Below are 14,191 nucleotides of genomic sequence, written 5' to 3'. Positions count from 1 at the left end.
CGAAATTAAGTGTCAAAATCAAAGGTGAAACTCAAGGTGGGCCTTGTAGGAAAGTATAATCATAAGGACAAGAATATATTTATGACTCAAATCATGTGCCAAAATCAACAACGGTGAACCTCAAGGTGGAGATGCACCATTAACCTTATAGAATAAGTACAATCACAATAATAGATAAAGCTTCATGATTAAAATCAAGTATCAAAATCGAGGGGAAATCTCAAGGTGGAGACACACCGTCAACCATGTACATTCACAAAGACATGAATAGATTAATAATTAATATCAAATGTCATAATCAATGAGGTCGAATCTCAAGGAGGAGACACACCATCAACCATGTACAATCACAAAGACATGAATAGATTAATAATTAATATCAAATGTCTTAATTATAATCACAAGGACATGCCTAGATTTATGACTGAAAGCAAGTGTCGAAATCCATGAGCTGGCTGGAGCATGAATTTCAAGTTAGCGCCTCACCATCAACGTTATAGGATAAGTACAATCACAAGGACAGTGATAAAATTATGACTGAAATCAAGTGTCAAATACGGGGAGGGCGAATATGAAGGTGGAGATCTACTAACAACTTTATAGGAAAATTATAATCAGAAGAACCAACATAGTTTTATGATTGAAATCAATTATCAACATTAAGGAGGCTGAATATTAATTTATAAAATAGATACAATCACAATGACAAGAACAGAATTATGATTGAAATCAAGTGTCCCAAGTTAAGAGTGGTGAAACTTAAGGTGGACCTTGTAGGAAGAGTATAATTTATGACTAAAATCATGTGTCAAAGTCAAGGAGGGTGAACCTCAAGGTGGAGAAGCACCTCAACCTTATAGAATAAGTACAATCACAAGAACAAAAATAGCCAATCACAAGAATATAAATAGTTTTATGATCATAATAAAGTATCAAAATTGAGGGCAAATCTCAATGGTGAGACAAATCATCGACCATTTAGGATAAGTACAATCACAAGGACATGAATAGATTTATGATTACAATCAAATGCCAAAATCAAGGAGGTCAAACCTCAAGGTCGAGATACACCATCAACCTTTTAGGAAAATTATATTCACAAGGACATGCCTAGATTTATGACTGAAATTAAGGGTCGAAATCAAGGAGGGCGAATCTCAAGTTGGAGACGCACCGTCAATCTTATAGAATAAGTACAATCACAACAAGGACACTGATAGAATTAATAATTGAAATCATGTGTCAAAATTAATGAGGATGTGTTGCAAGGTGGACACGCATCCTCAACCTTATAGGATAAGTAGAATAATAAGGACAAAAATAAAATTATGATTGAAATCAAGTGTCAAAATCGAAGATGACAAATCTCAAGGTGCAGACTCACACTCAATCGTATCGGACAAATACAATCACAACGGTAGGGACAAAAATATGACTACAGTAAATTTCAGGAAGGGTCAATTTTAAGGCAGAGACACACCCTTGACCTTGTAGAAAAATTTTAATCACAAGGACAAGAATAGATTTATGACTAAAATCATGTGTCAAAATTGTGAAGGGCGAATTGCAAGGTAGAGACACACCCTCAACCTTATAGAATAAGTATTATCACAATGATAGGAATGGAATTATCATTGAAATCAAGTGTTAAAATTGAGGAAGGTGAATCTAAAGGTGGAGATGCACCTTCATCCTTATAGGATAAATATAATCACAAGGACATGAGTAGAATTATGATAAATTAAAATCAAGAGTCAAAATCATGGAGGGGAAATCTCAAGGTGGAAATGCACCTGAAACCTTATAGAAAAATTATAATCACAAGGACAAACATAAATTTATGAATGAAATCAAGTGTCAAAATCGAGGAGGAAGAATCGTAAGTGCCTAATGTGAAGGTATGGTTAGTTTTAGGGGTAAAAATGTCCAAAGAGGAAAAGTTATTGTTTAGTTTAGTTTTGTAAACCCAAAGTTGGCTATAGCTAATTTTGTTGAAATAAACATTGGGTGACTATTCTGTAAAAATAAACCTAGAAGTAGCTAATCTACTAATTATCCCATAGAATAATGTTTGAAATCAAGTGTCAAAATCAAGGAGGGTGAATCTTAAAAGTGGAGACGCACCCCTTAACCTTATACAATAAGTTTAATCTCAGGGCAAGAATAAGACTATAATTGAAATCAAGTGTCAAAATCGAGGAGGGTAAATCTCAGGGTAGAGACGGACCTTCATCCTTATAGGATAGGTACCAACACAAGGACATGAATAGAATTATGATTAAAATCAAGGGTTGAAATTGGTGTGACAATATGATTATTTATAGCCTAGTCCAATATAATGACGACTTTGCATTGAATATCTTTAATTTAGCCATCCATGCTAGAGAACAGTTTCCACTATCCTATTTCTCTTGTCAAATTTGAGTAATACAAATGGATGTGGGCCTTGTTGTGACTACTAAACCCTTAGGGCAAAGAAACCTTGCTAAAAGGCAAAATTCATCCATCCAAAGTTTGTATTTTCTTGTTCTCCTTCGTTGTTCAAATCTTTTCGTAGTTGAAGAGTTGAGATTTTGGTGTCATTAATGGAAAGAGTTGTGGATTGGCAGCTGCTCCCTTACTTGGTAGCCGTCCTTCTTCCTTCATTCTATTCACAAACCTAACTCCATTCTACTTGCAAAGTTACAATTGATCCACCTCCCATCCGATGTTCTTCCAATTACTTCACCAACATGCATTACTTTCTGAGTTCGAAACACCACTACAGCAGATATTCTGACCAACATTAATCAATTTTAAATGCAGAACAGGTTCATGGCCTGCATTCAATCCCACATTGAAGCGCTGCCGATTGGAACTTTAGTCTACAGAACATAAGTTTCCAAGTTGGTGAACAATGTCATCTCTAGCAATCAAACCATAATCAAGTGAGACTTGAAGCACTCCTTCCTCTAAATACAAGCATTACTTGAGTATAGTCTGATTAGAATTGTAGCCAACGGTTTGACTTACACAGTATGCTTCTAAATTTCTGGCCTTGCTTTCTAATTTGGTTTTGTTGATAAGCTTCTAAATTTATGGCCTTGCTTTCTAATTTGGTTTTGTTAGTCACTTTGGTGCAAAGTAGTCATTAATTTTTGCCATAAAATGGTCAGTTAACTATTAATGACATACCAACTTCAGATGGAATAGGTTAGTGAGAAGTCAAATCAATGAATTGACACCAAAATAGTTCAGTCTACCTAGGCCGACTTCATAAGAGCTGGCACAATTGGCAATTGGTAGGATTAGGTCACTGAGGAGTCAAATCAAATGAATTTCCACTTCATATAGTTCAGTCTAGCTAGACCAACCACATAAGAGTTGGCCACACTTAGAAATAGGTGTTCATCAAAAAAAGGTTTCTTTTCAAAGAGCAAATGACCATTTTTTTTTTAATAAAAACAAGTGCAGTTGACCAATAGACAAAGAAAAACATATGTACAGATGAGAACAAATCAGCCAATAAACTTGATTCCAAAAACAAAAGATCAGACATAATGCTATAGAAATGGTTTATACAGGATCCATTGGTTTACCCATGAAATAAAATGATTCAGATAGCATATTAGACAGAAATACTGAAAGAAAAGACACTAAGACAGCCAGTAATTGTTGAGACACAAACCTGATCACACACTCGTGTTCAAGCTTCGACTGTTTGTCATCGCTCCCTTTCATGGCTTTTTCAAGATCTTCCACCTTCCACTCCTCGAGATCCATATCCTTCAGCAAGCCAACATAGAAATCAGAAAGCAAATAGACAAAATACTGAGAAGAATGTGCATTCATACTTACGGGAACAATAGAAGCAACATCATGCATGAAGAATAACCTACTAAACAAACTATAAGAAGTGTCTAGAAGAAGCCAAATACAGAACCAGAACTTTTCCAGTGCAGTGCAGAATCGATCTATTCATTATTGTGTAAATGAGTGTCATGTTGACATGTGAACCTCTGTTTGTTATTTTCTTCTCTGCTGTATAATGGTTCCCTTAGGATTCAGTATCAAATTCCTAAATACTTCTTTTCTTGCTAAAATTCTGGTTGTAAAGTCTCTCTCTACCCTAGGCAATTCAATCACTAGATTCCTGTCCCCATCCATCTCCACTATCATGAGTTCTACATCTGAAACAGTCCCTGAACTTGAGGTTACAAACTCTCTGAGAATTCATTCAGGTTTCAAACCATCATTTGTGGATGTTAGAGAGCAGTGGATCGGGATCCTGCTTCTGAAATTTCATATTAAAAAATCTCACTCATGAATTATAATAGTTGGATGGATTACTAGAGGAATTCTTGATATTACTTAGGAATCGCTGAATTTGATTAGTTACTTGTGAAGCAGTACTGTTAAGTGGAAGAAGACAATCTAAGAGACTTGTAGTATGAAGCACCCTCAGACGTAACTACCCTTTAATTTTTTTTCCTTCTAAACGACATTGCCACTTTTTCAAATTTATTACAGCGTTACCAGGGATCACGGTTCCATCTCACAGTTTCCTTGTTGAGAAATTAACTCGTTACAAACCATAAATTAAATAGTAGTACACTTTCAGTAACTTCCTCATATCGTTGATCCATCTCCCTCATAACCATTTAACATCTGAAGTATGAGAAAAATTCTATATACCAAGTAGAAAAGGCAAAAGAACTATAGGAAGGCAGAATTAACAAACAGTAGATGAAAACCAGTGAAAAGGATTTCAAACCTTTGCCAACATGGAACCCCGTGGATTTGCAATTCTTCCCCTTAGTAGAATTCTCAGCAATATCAATAAAGAAGCTCTCGAAGAAAGCAGCCGGCGACCTTCAAGACTAAGAGAAATTAGGGTTTCAGTGGTGAAACAAATATGGGTAATGAGGCTAAGTCGACACCGGCCAAAACCCCTGCTTTTGCCAGCATCGGTTGCTTCCACTTGTGGCCATCTTTGACCGACGAACACCCACTCTTCTTCTCTTCGTGAATAAACGAACAGGAATTCCAAGCCGAAGAAAGGCGCGATAGAAAGAGTTAGATACTCAAAACGATGAGAAAACAGGGTTTCAGTGGAGGAATGAAGATGGGTAACGATCGGAGGGAGTACCCAAAACGACCGGAGAAACCAGGGTTTCAATGGAGAGAAGAAAATGGCTAATGATCTGAGAGAGTCGATACTCAAAAGCATCGAAGAAACCAGGGTTTAAGGTGGAGAGAAGAAAACGCGTATTGATACTCGAAACGATCGATCGGAGAAACCAGTGTTTCAGTAGAGGAACGAAAATGGGTATCGATCGGAGAGAGACTTGATACTGGGAAATTGGGAAACCATGGTTTGAGCGGGAGATGAAGCGACATTTGACAAATGATAATATCTGCACGGGATAAATGAGGTTTAAATATATAAATAAACAAAATTTAAAAAGAAGAGGAAACGATCCCCAAAGACTAGAAAAGAGATTTAACCGACATTTATCATAACGTCGGTTTGTTTTAACTATTTTTTTAAAAAAATTACTTTGTATTTTAATTATCAAATATAAGTTTTTCCAAAAAAATCTTATTTCCCATAGTGGTTCTTTTTCTTTTTTTGGAATAAAATAATAATTTTTTTTATTAAATCATTTTCATAATATCTTTCTTGTTATCTTAATTCTTAATTCTTATAGGCATAGATAATTAAAATTTTTAAAATAAATTTTTTTAACCTTTTAGGATTTAATTATTATAAAATTCTAAATTTTATAATATTTTTTTAATTATTTTGAATTTTGAAAACACTGAAAGTCTGAAAGACCCTTATATTTTTTTTTTTTCCTTTAAAAGGTCTTTTATCAGAAAAATAAAAAAAAGCACGTGTAACAAAATTATACGATTGTTTAACAATAGAAAAATAAAATTATAGGATTAAATTATTAAAAGAATAAAAGATAATTAGTATTGCTTCTATTTACTCTAATTTAATGACTACTTTATCTCTTATAGTTTTTTCAAATTATTAATTCAACTTTATAATTTATTTGTTTTTACAAACCTTCTGCCATTAAGTTTCATTAATTAACCCTAAACTTAAGGTGCTAAAAGTCTTATTCTCTTATAAAAAAACAAAAATTGTCATTTTTTCTTTACCCTTCTCCTATTTGCAAAGAAAAAAAATGTTTTTTTTTTTTTTCTATTTTTTTGGTATAAGAGATTAGCTGTTTTGATTTCATTTCTTTTTCCTTTTTTTTGGTAAATTCAATTTCATCTTAACTTTTTTGAATCTAACATTATAAGAAACAATGATAAAATTGATATTTCATATATTTTTTTTTTAGCTTCGTAGTTCTATAAGGACAAAACAAACATTAAAAAAAAAAATTAAAGAACAAACATTAAAAAAAAAAATTAAAGGGGCTCTAGTAATTTTATACAGAGTAAGATTTTTTTTTTTTTTTGAATTTTTTTTTTTGTTTGCCAACCCCGGTTTTTTTTTTTTTTTGAATTTTTTTTTTTTTTTGTTGCCAACCCCGTTGGTTACAGAGTAAGATTCTTTAATAATTAAGTAATAATACAAGGCGCAATAGCAATTATCTCGAAAAAAAGAAAAAAAACCATGTGGACTATAAAATTGGAGTAAATTTGTTAGAAATCTTGTGAAGAACATGAGGAGTGGTTACCAAATTTTAAGAGTAAATTGTTGAGAAAAGTCTTGGTAACACGAATGAAAAATGATATCAAAAAGCGCTTAATCAAAAACTAACTTCCTAATTTTGTTTTGGAGTTAAGAGTATTGAAAATATGGGTTTATATACTGAACCCACAATAATGAGACCTAAAGAATGCTAAGCCCATGACCCATATTACACATTTGGCATTTAAAATTGTGAGAACATGAATCGGACTAATAAACAACAGGCCCATCTTATGGGTCTCATCTTCTAGCTGAAGTATTGCATTACCATGTCAACAGCTTTATTTTCCAGCAAGTGAATTGGCCTTAGGGGACTAAGTCTTGAACTTTAATGTCTCAAATGTAACGAGAGGTCTTAGTTATAGAAGATGGTAATGGTCCTCTAGATATCAAGGATTTTGCTTCAGTGCTATGCGTTTATGTGCAGCATTAAGCTGCCATTGGTGAGGATCAATTTTTCGTTTCGATTTTCTTTTTCTTTTTACTTTTTGAACTACACAATTGAAACTTCCAAAAAAAAAAACAAAATGGGTGGTCCAAATTTGATCTCGACCATCACTTTAAATCTAGATCGTAGGCAGCTCAATGGTGCACCATTGGTGAGGACCAATTTTTCATTTTGGTTTTCTTTTCTTTTTTTTCCCCATGGGAGGTCTTGGGTTCACACCCATTCAGTAGCACATATATTAGTATATTCCCCCCCCCCCCTCCCCATAATACTCCCCAGCTGGCTAAAAAAAAAAAAAAAAAAAAGAAGCAAAATCCAGATATCAAAGTCTTTAAAATTTGTAGACATCAATGCGACTTAATCCTAATGTTATGAATAGTGATTATTGACATCATGGTGTTTACGTGTTTTCGATGCTATTAAGTTATTGACGGAATCCATTAAATCCAATAACGATACAAATTTATAGTGTAAATTATCATAGCTTACAAATATTTGATAAATTAAATATAAATTTATTTATTTATTTTCCTTTCCATTAAAAATATACCTAGGAGATCAAAGTACACAGGCACCTTAGCTCCTAGATTCCACTGCACTCTATGGAAGATTAAAAAACTAAGAGGAAAAAACTAAGAGGACTCCATCAAGGCATTAAACAGAAGCTTCTTTGCCACTGGTCTCATTCATAAATAATTGAGCAAATTGCAATAACATTCTAAAATGGAGGTCTTAAAGAACCGGCACCCCACTTTATGTTTAAAATGCACTGGGACCCCAAAATTGAATTTTGTTGGATATATTTGTCATTTACAATTGAAAACCTTTCAAACAAAATAAACAGTGATTTAACTATTTTCAAATTTAAGGCATCTATTTTGGGGTGCCAGCGCAATTTGCTCTAAATAATTTAAGAGAGAAAGATTTATATAAAATAGGATTTCTTTCACATCTTTGCACATAATGAGATTCACACTGATATTGTTCTCTTTACACAAAACATGAATCTCTCCCTGAATTTTACCAAAAAAATTCCTTCTCTTACCAAACAAATTATAGGAATGTAAAAACATGACCAAGATTCATAGTTATCCAAAACAATTCAAAGTGCTTTTTATTTTTTGGGTTAGGGTGGCGTCGGGGGAGTTGAGGTTTGATAGCCTTTTTTATGTGCTCCTCAACTACATCTTTAAAGATAGTGTTATATACCCATAGGGCTTCACTTTTGACTGCAGAAATAGATAGTGTAAATATAATCTACCTTTTTTTTGTGTGGTAGGAAAGAGAGATGAATTTATAGCTTCATATTAAGGGGTGAAGATTATTATATATACCACACACCCTTACTTCTTTACTAAGCGAAGTCTGTTATTATCAACTGAGAAATCTTGTAATAATTGTTTAACAAGTATTTTAGGGCTTAGGGGGCACGTATATGAACGGGGGAGCAAAACCCTAAAACCCTGCATAGTTTGGATCACGTGATATATTCTGATTCTTCTCTCTTCTTTAATATTCTTCAGTCCTTCCACCTTTGAGTGTAATCCAAAACTTCAAACTACATAAGCAACATATTTTAAAGAAAACCCAATTTCCAACACTTGTTTCTCTTCTCTTCCTACTTGAAACAGCCAACTCCAAGGCATGTAAGCATGCCCACAGTCTCAATCTTCAAACCCTAAACCCACATACTTGTTTTCAGATATACTAAGTGTTACGTTCGTCATCTCAACAAATGTCTGCTATGTAAGGTACTAAACAATGTTCTTCTATTATTTAAAAAAAAAATTTTGTCATTATTTTGAAACCATTCTTCTCTTACTTCCCATGTATAAAAATAAAAATAAAAATTTAACAAAAATAGTTTTTTTTTCTTTTTTTCTTTTAAGTAAAAGAGATCACTTATTTCATTTCTTTTTCCTTTCCTTTTCTTTTTACTGCTTAGCTATGTAAGAACAGAATAAACATTAAACGTTCAGTCAATGATTTCTTAATCGTTAGAAGTAAAAGGACTCTAGTAATTTCATAAAGAGTAAGATTTTTTTTAATACTTAGACTTAGTAATAATACAATGAGCAATAACAATTATCTCAAAGAAAAAATTTTAAATAAAACATGAGGACTATAAAATTGGAGTAAATTTGTTAGAAATCCGGTGAAGAATGCGAGGAGTGATTACCAAATTTTAAAAGTAATTTATTGAGAAAAATCTGGGTTACATACAAACATAAATCAAAAATGATATAAAAAAGAGCTTAATCAAAAACTAATTTTCTAATTTCGTTTTGGAGTTAAGAGTCCTGAATATGTGGGTTTATATACTTAACCCATAATAATGAAACCTGAAGAATGCTAAGCTGATGACCCATATTACACATTTGGCAATTAAAATTGAGAGAGCTTGACTTTGATTAAAAACCAACGAGCCCATCTTATGGGTCTCATCTTCTAGCTAAAGTATTGCATTACCATGTCTAATGCTTTATTTTCCACCAAGTGAATTGGCCTTAGGGGACCAAGTCTTGAACTTTAATGTCTCAAATGTAAGGAGAGGTCCCTAGTTATTTAGCCTAGATCGAGATGTTCCTTTGGTTTTGCCCGATATTGAATCTTGCAAAACTTCGCTGGCTCCAGGATTTGCGACCATGTGGGCAAGCTGCTACCATTCACCTGTTATGGTGGGCCAGGATTTGCGACCATGTGGGCAAGCTGCTACCATTCACCTGTTATGGTGGGAATGCAACATGAGAACAATGGCGGAGCCACTAAGGGACCCCCGGATTTTTCAAAATTTATTTGAATTCCTTTAATATTGTTATTTTTATGTTAATTTTTTTCATTTTTCCACTTTTTTCTCTTCTCATATGTGAAATTTCACTATTTGCCCCCCTCAATATTGAAAAGAAATTTTAAAGGTAAAATAATGGGTATAAATGTCATTCATAGTCAAAAAATAACTCCTCAATCCCTATTTATTCTCTTTATTTTCTTCCGTTTATTTCTTTCTATTTTTTTGGGTAGAATTATTTCTTCCAATTTTTTATTCACTTTCTATAAGCATGGGTTGAAGTCATGTATATTTATTTTTGTATTGATGCTTTAATTTACCTATATTTGGTTGAAAAAATGTACCATTATCAATAATTTACCTATTTTTGTCAAATATGTATGGGGCCTTACCAAATATATGTGGGTCTAATCCTTAATATAATAAAATAATTCATAGGTGGGACTCCCAATGGGTCTTATAAGGGCCCATACAATATGCGTGGCAAAAAGCATTAGTGCTTTCCCAATCTGGACTTCCATTCTTCGCCCCCCCTCCCCCCAATATTGAATTCTGGCTCCGCCCCTACATGAGAAGATGGACTTCTAAATCCCAATCAAGAGACTTGATTTAGAATGCCATATATTTTGATGTTTCTTCTACACTTATAATTTTTTCCCATCTCCCAGCCATAGACTTCTTTGCAAAGTGAGTTGATTGTTAGTTCCAAGAGTCCAACCTCCTCTTTATAGTCGCCCTCTTGATTGGTTGTTCCCCGTTGTTCTTTGTATTTCTCATTGGCTCCATTTTTGTTATAATTATTTATTTCATAAAAAAAAAAAAGGGAACAGGTAATATAAATGGAGATGAGAGATGAACAAGCAACTGGCGTTCTTTCTTGTTTGTGAAAGTTTATACTCTTCTTTCTAAATTAAGCTTGAGCAAGGGAATGATTTTGTTTGAATTTGAGTAATGTTCCCAAGTAGCTTTAAGCGTTCATGTCAGACTACTCTCTTCCAATATAAGACAGATGTTTTTGTCTTCCCTGCAGAGTATAGGCCAACACAGTTTTAGTTTTACGATTCTGTACAGATCAGAAAAAATATATATGCTCTTCAATCTTAATCATATAGAGACCCTCTTTTAGCTAACTATGTACAACAGTGGAGATGCTGTTAAGGCCTAATCTTATTGGGCAGTGCAAAGAAGCTGCAACCCTTTTTGATGAAATGCTGAATCATGGAATTAGACTATATATGCTAACATTTAGCATTTTGATAAATGGACTCTGCAAAGAAGTGAGGTTGGAGGAAACACATGACATGTTCAATATAATGCTTCGAGAAGGTGTTGTGCCAAATTGCTCTAATTACAGTTCTTAATTTGATTTATGGTTTATGCAATTCAGGCCTGTGGAAGGAGGCCAACCAATTGTTCCATTAGATGTTGATATGCTGAAAGGGGAAATTTTACCGGATGTGGTTAGTTAGTGCTCTTTGTACAGAAGGAAAAGCCAAAGAAGCTCATGAGCTCTTTCATTTAATGATTCAGAAGGGTGTGGAGCAGGGACAGAAGACAGAACCAGGATTCAATAGTGAAGGGGGGACGAATAATGAAAATCCAAATTAGGGAAGCACCAATGCTTTTTCGCTATAAATATTGTGTGGGTCCTACTTATAAATTATTTTATTATATTAAATAATACACTTATATATATTTCGTGGGGCCCATATATATTTGACAAAAATAGGTAAATTATTGGTAATGGTTTATTTTTTTCAATAAGATATAAGTAAATTAAAGCACAGTTAAAAAAAATACACATGACTTCAATCTTAAAAAGTCAGTTGCAAAACAATTTTTTTTTTTAAGAAAGAGATGCAAACCAATGTAATTACTTACTTATTAACTATAGATATTTTATTTATAATATAAAATTAAATAACAAAAATTGTACAAGAAATAAAGAATATAAAATCAAATAAAAAAGGGTAAATATCACTTACCTCCCCTCTTAGCTGGACAAATAGCACTTACACCCCCTCTTAGCTGGATAATATCACTTACTTCCCCTCTTACCTAGCAAATATATCAAACACCTCCCCTCTGTTAACTTTCTTGGTTAAATTTAACTTTTATCATTAAATATTTTTCTAAAACTCCAAACTGCCCTTAGCTAAAAATATTTTTTATTTTAAACTCTAAATTTCTGTAATCACCCTAACAATTAAAATACTAAATTGCCCCCAATTAAAATAATTATTAAAAATCAAAACTAAAATCTAAATTATCTTTAATTATTAAAATCCCAACATGCCTTTTTTTTTTTTTTAATTTTTATCAAATAATTAAAAAAACACGTACTACTATCAAGTAAAATTAAAAATGCAATTAAAAAAGAAAAGGTAATGTTTATAAAGTTAAACACGTAATACTATTTTGTGTTTCTTTTAATTGTTTGATAATTTAAAAAAAAAAGAAAAGAAAAGAAAGTATGTTGGGCTTTTAATAACTAAAGATAATTTGAATTTTAGTTTTGGTTTTTAATAAATATTTTAATTGAGGGTAATTTAGTATTTCAATTGTTAGGGTGATTACGATGATTTAGGGTTTAGAATAAAAAATATTTTTAGCCAAGGTAATTTGGGGTTTTACAAAAATATTTAACAGTAAAAGTTAAATTTAACCGAAAAAAGTTAACAGAGGAGAGGTGTTTGATATATTTGCTAGGTAAGAGGGGATTTAAGTGATATTTACCTAATAAAAAATAACAAAAAAAAGAATAAAAGAAAAAAATAAATAAAAAAAAAGAGAAAGAATAGAGGAGAGAGGAAAGATGAGATATGAGAGAATAAATAGGAATTGAAGAGTTAGTTTCCATTAGAAATGACATTTTGAATATTTAATAAATATATATATATATATATATATATATATATATATATATATATATATATATATATATATATATATATATATATATATATATATATATATATATATATATATATATATATATATAAAAAATTTCCTTAACTATTAAAAGGAGAATAAATAAGAAAAAAAATGTGAGAGAGAAGAAAGAAGAGAAAAAATAGGGATTGAGGAGTTAGTTTGCATTAGAAATGATATTTTGAATATTTAATAATATAATTTTTCAAAAATTTTCCTAATCCACGTTTATAGAAGGAGAATAAATAGGAAGAAAATATGTGAGAGAGTAGAGAGGGGAGCATAAATAGGGATTGATGAGTTATTTTTTAACTAGGGATGACATTTATACCCATTATTTTACCTTTAAATTTATTCTCAATTTGGGGGGGGGGCAAATGCTGATATTTTACATGTGAGAAATATTAATATAAAAAGGGAAAAAGCTAAGAAATCATTAAACCCCGGTCCCTTAGTGGGTCTGCCCCTGGTGTGGAGGAATTCGGATCCTCACCCCGTCAGGGTAGCACAGAGTGCTCTCCTGACCACACAAACAGTGGGGCCCACAAATGAAATAAAATTTTTATTTTTTTCCAAAAAATATTTTCACCTGGGCTCCCACTGTTTTGTGTGGTCAAGAACCTGTCGGGGGAGCTGATCCGGACTCGGTGTGGAGCCTGATTTAATCATATGCAAGTTGATGGATGGATATTGTTGACAAGGTCAATGGATCAAGCGATGAAGTTCTTCACTTCCGTGATGAGTCAGGTTATAACTACGTGGAGATTTGTCTACGGTTGCTTCTCTTCTGTTGTCAGATGTCCCAAACTTAGATCTTCAAAGTCTAGCATTCACCTTCTGCTGCAAACTCAGGGTTCAGAATAACATAAGATCATTCTGGTCTAGTGTCAGATGTCAGATTCAAGTATATTGCAGTTGGGAACAATGAAGTAAGCCTCACCAATGGCTAGCAACACATCTACAATGCAATTCTATCGGCTGATCAATACTGGGGAGCTCCTACCCTCCATCCCAAGACCAAGGTGCCTTCCCAAGTGATTTTGAATTATATTCAAAACTTATCATCGTAATCATCTTCCCGTTAAGAAATGTGTACGAGTTTCTTTTACGGTTTTTCACTACACAAGAGATAGGGCTCTGTGAGATTCACTGAAATTTCATCTTTGATTCATTTCACTAAAATTCAAAGGTAAGACTAACTCCTACTGTGTGATAAAGAAACATCACCCAAAAATTCGAATTTATCCATCGTTTTTCTAATAAACCATGATTAACCAAACATTTTGTCTCCATTGAAGACCTGGTTTGTGGTAAACGGTCATCGGTCATC

The 14,191-nt window shown here is 32.8% G+C and overlaps 1 long non-coding RNA gene across 1 annotated transcript in view; it reads right to left on the bottom strand.

Annotated features, from left to right (window-relative positions):
* LOC149026287 (uncharacterized) overlaps nucleotides 1-5,372 on the bottom strand; it is a 77,656-nt gene extending 72,284 nt beyond the window's left edge. Inside the window, exons 1-2 of the long non-coding RNA XR_016171829.1 lie at nucleotides 4,754-5,372; nucleotides 3,668-3,765 (exon numbers count right to left, since the gene is read on the bottom strand). This is a non-coding gene — a long non-coding RNA (uncharacterized LOC149026287). The remainder of the gene's footprint in view (nucleotides 1-3,667; nucleotides 3,766-4,753) is intronic.
* Between the last annotated feature and the right edge of the window lie 8,819 nt (nucleotides 5,373-14,191).

The sequence above is a fragment of the Hakea prostrata genome, chromosome 2, assembly GCF_041222555.1.
Source record: "Hakea prostrata isolate BN-2017 chromosome 2, UWA_Hpros_2, whole genome shotgun sequence".
Classification (NCBI taxonomy): Eukaryota; Viridiplantae; Streptophyta; class Magnoliopsida; order Proteales; family Proteaceae; genus Hakea; species Hakea prostrata.
This window is presented reverse-complemented; position numbering and strand designations above follow the sequence as displayed.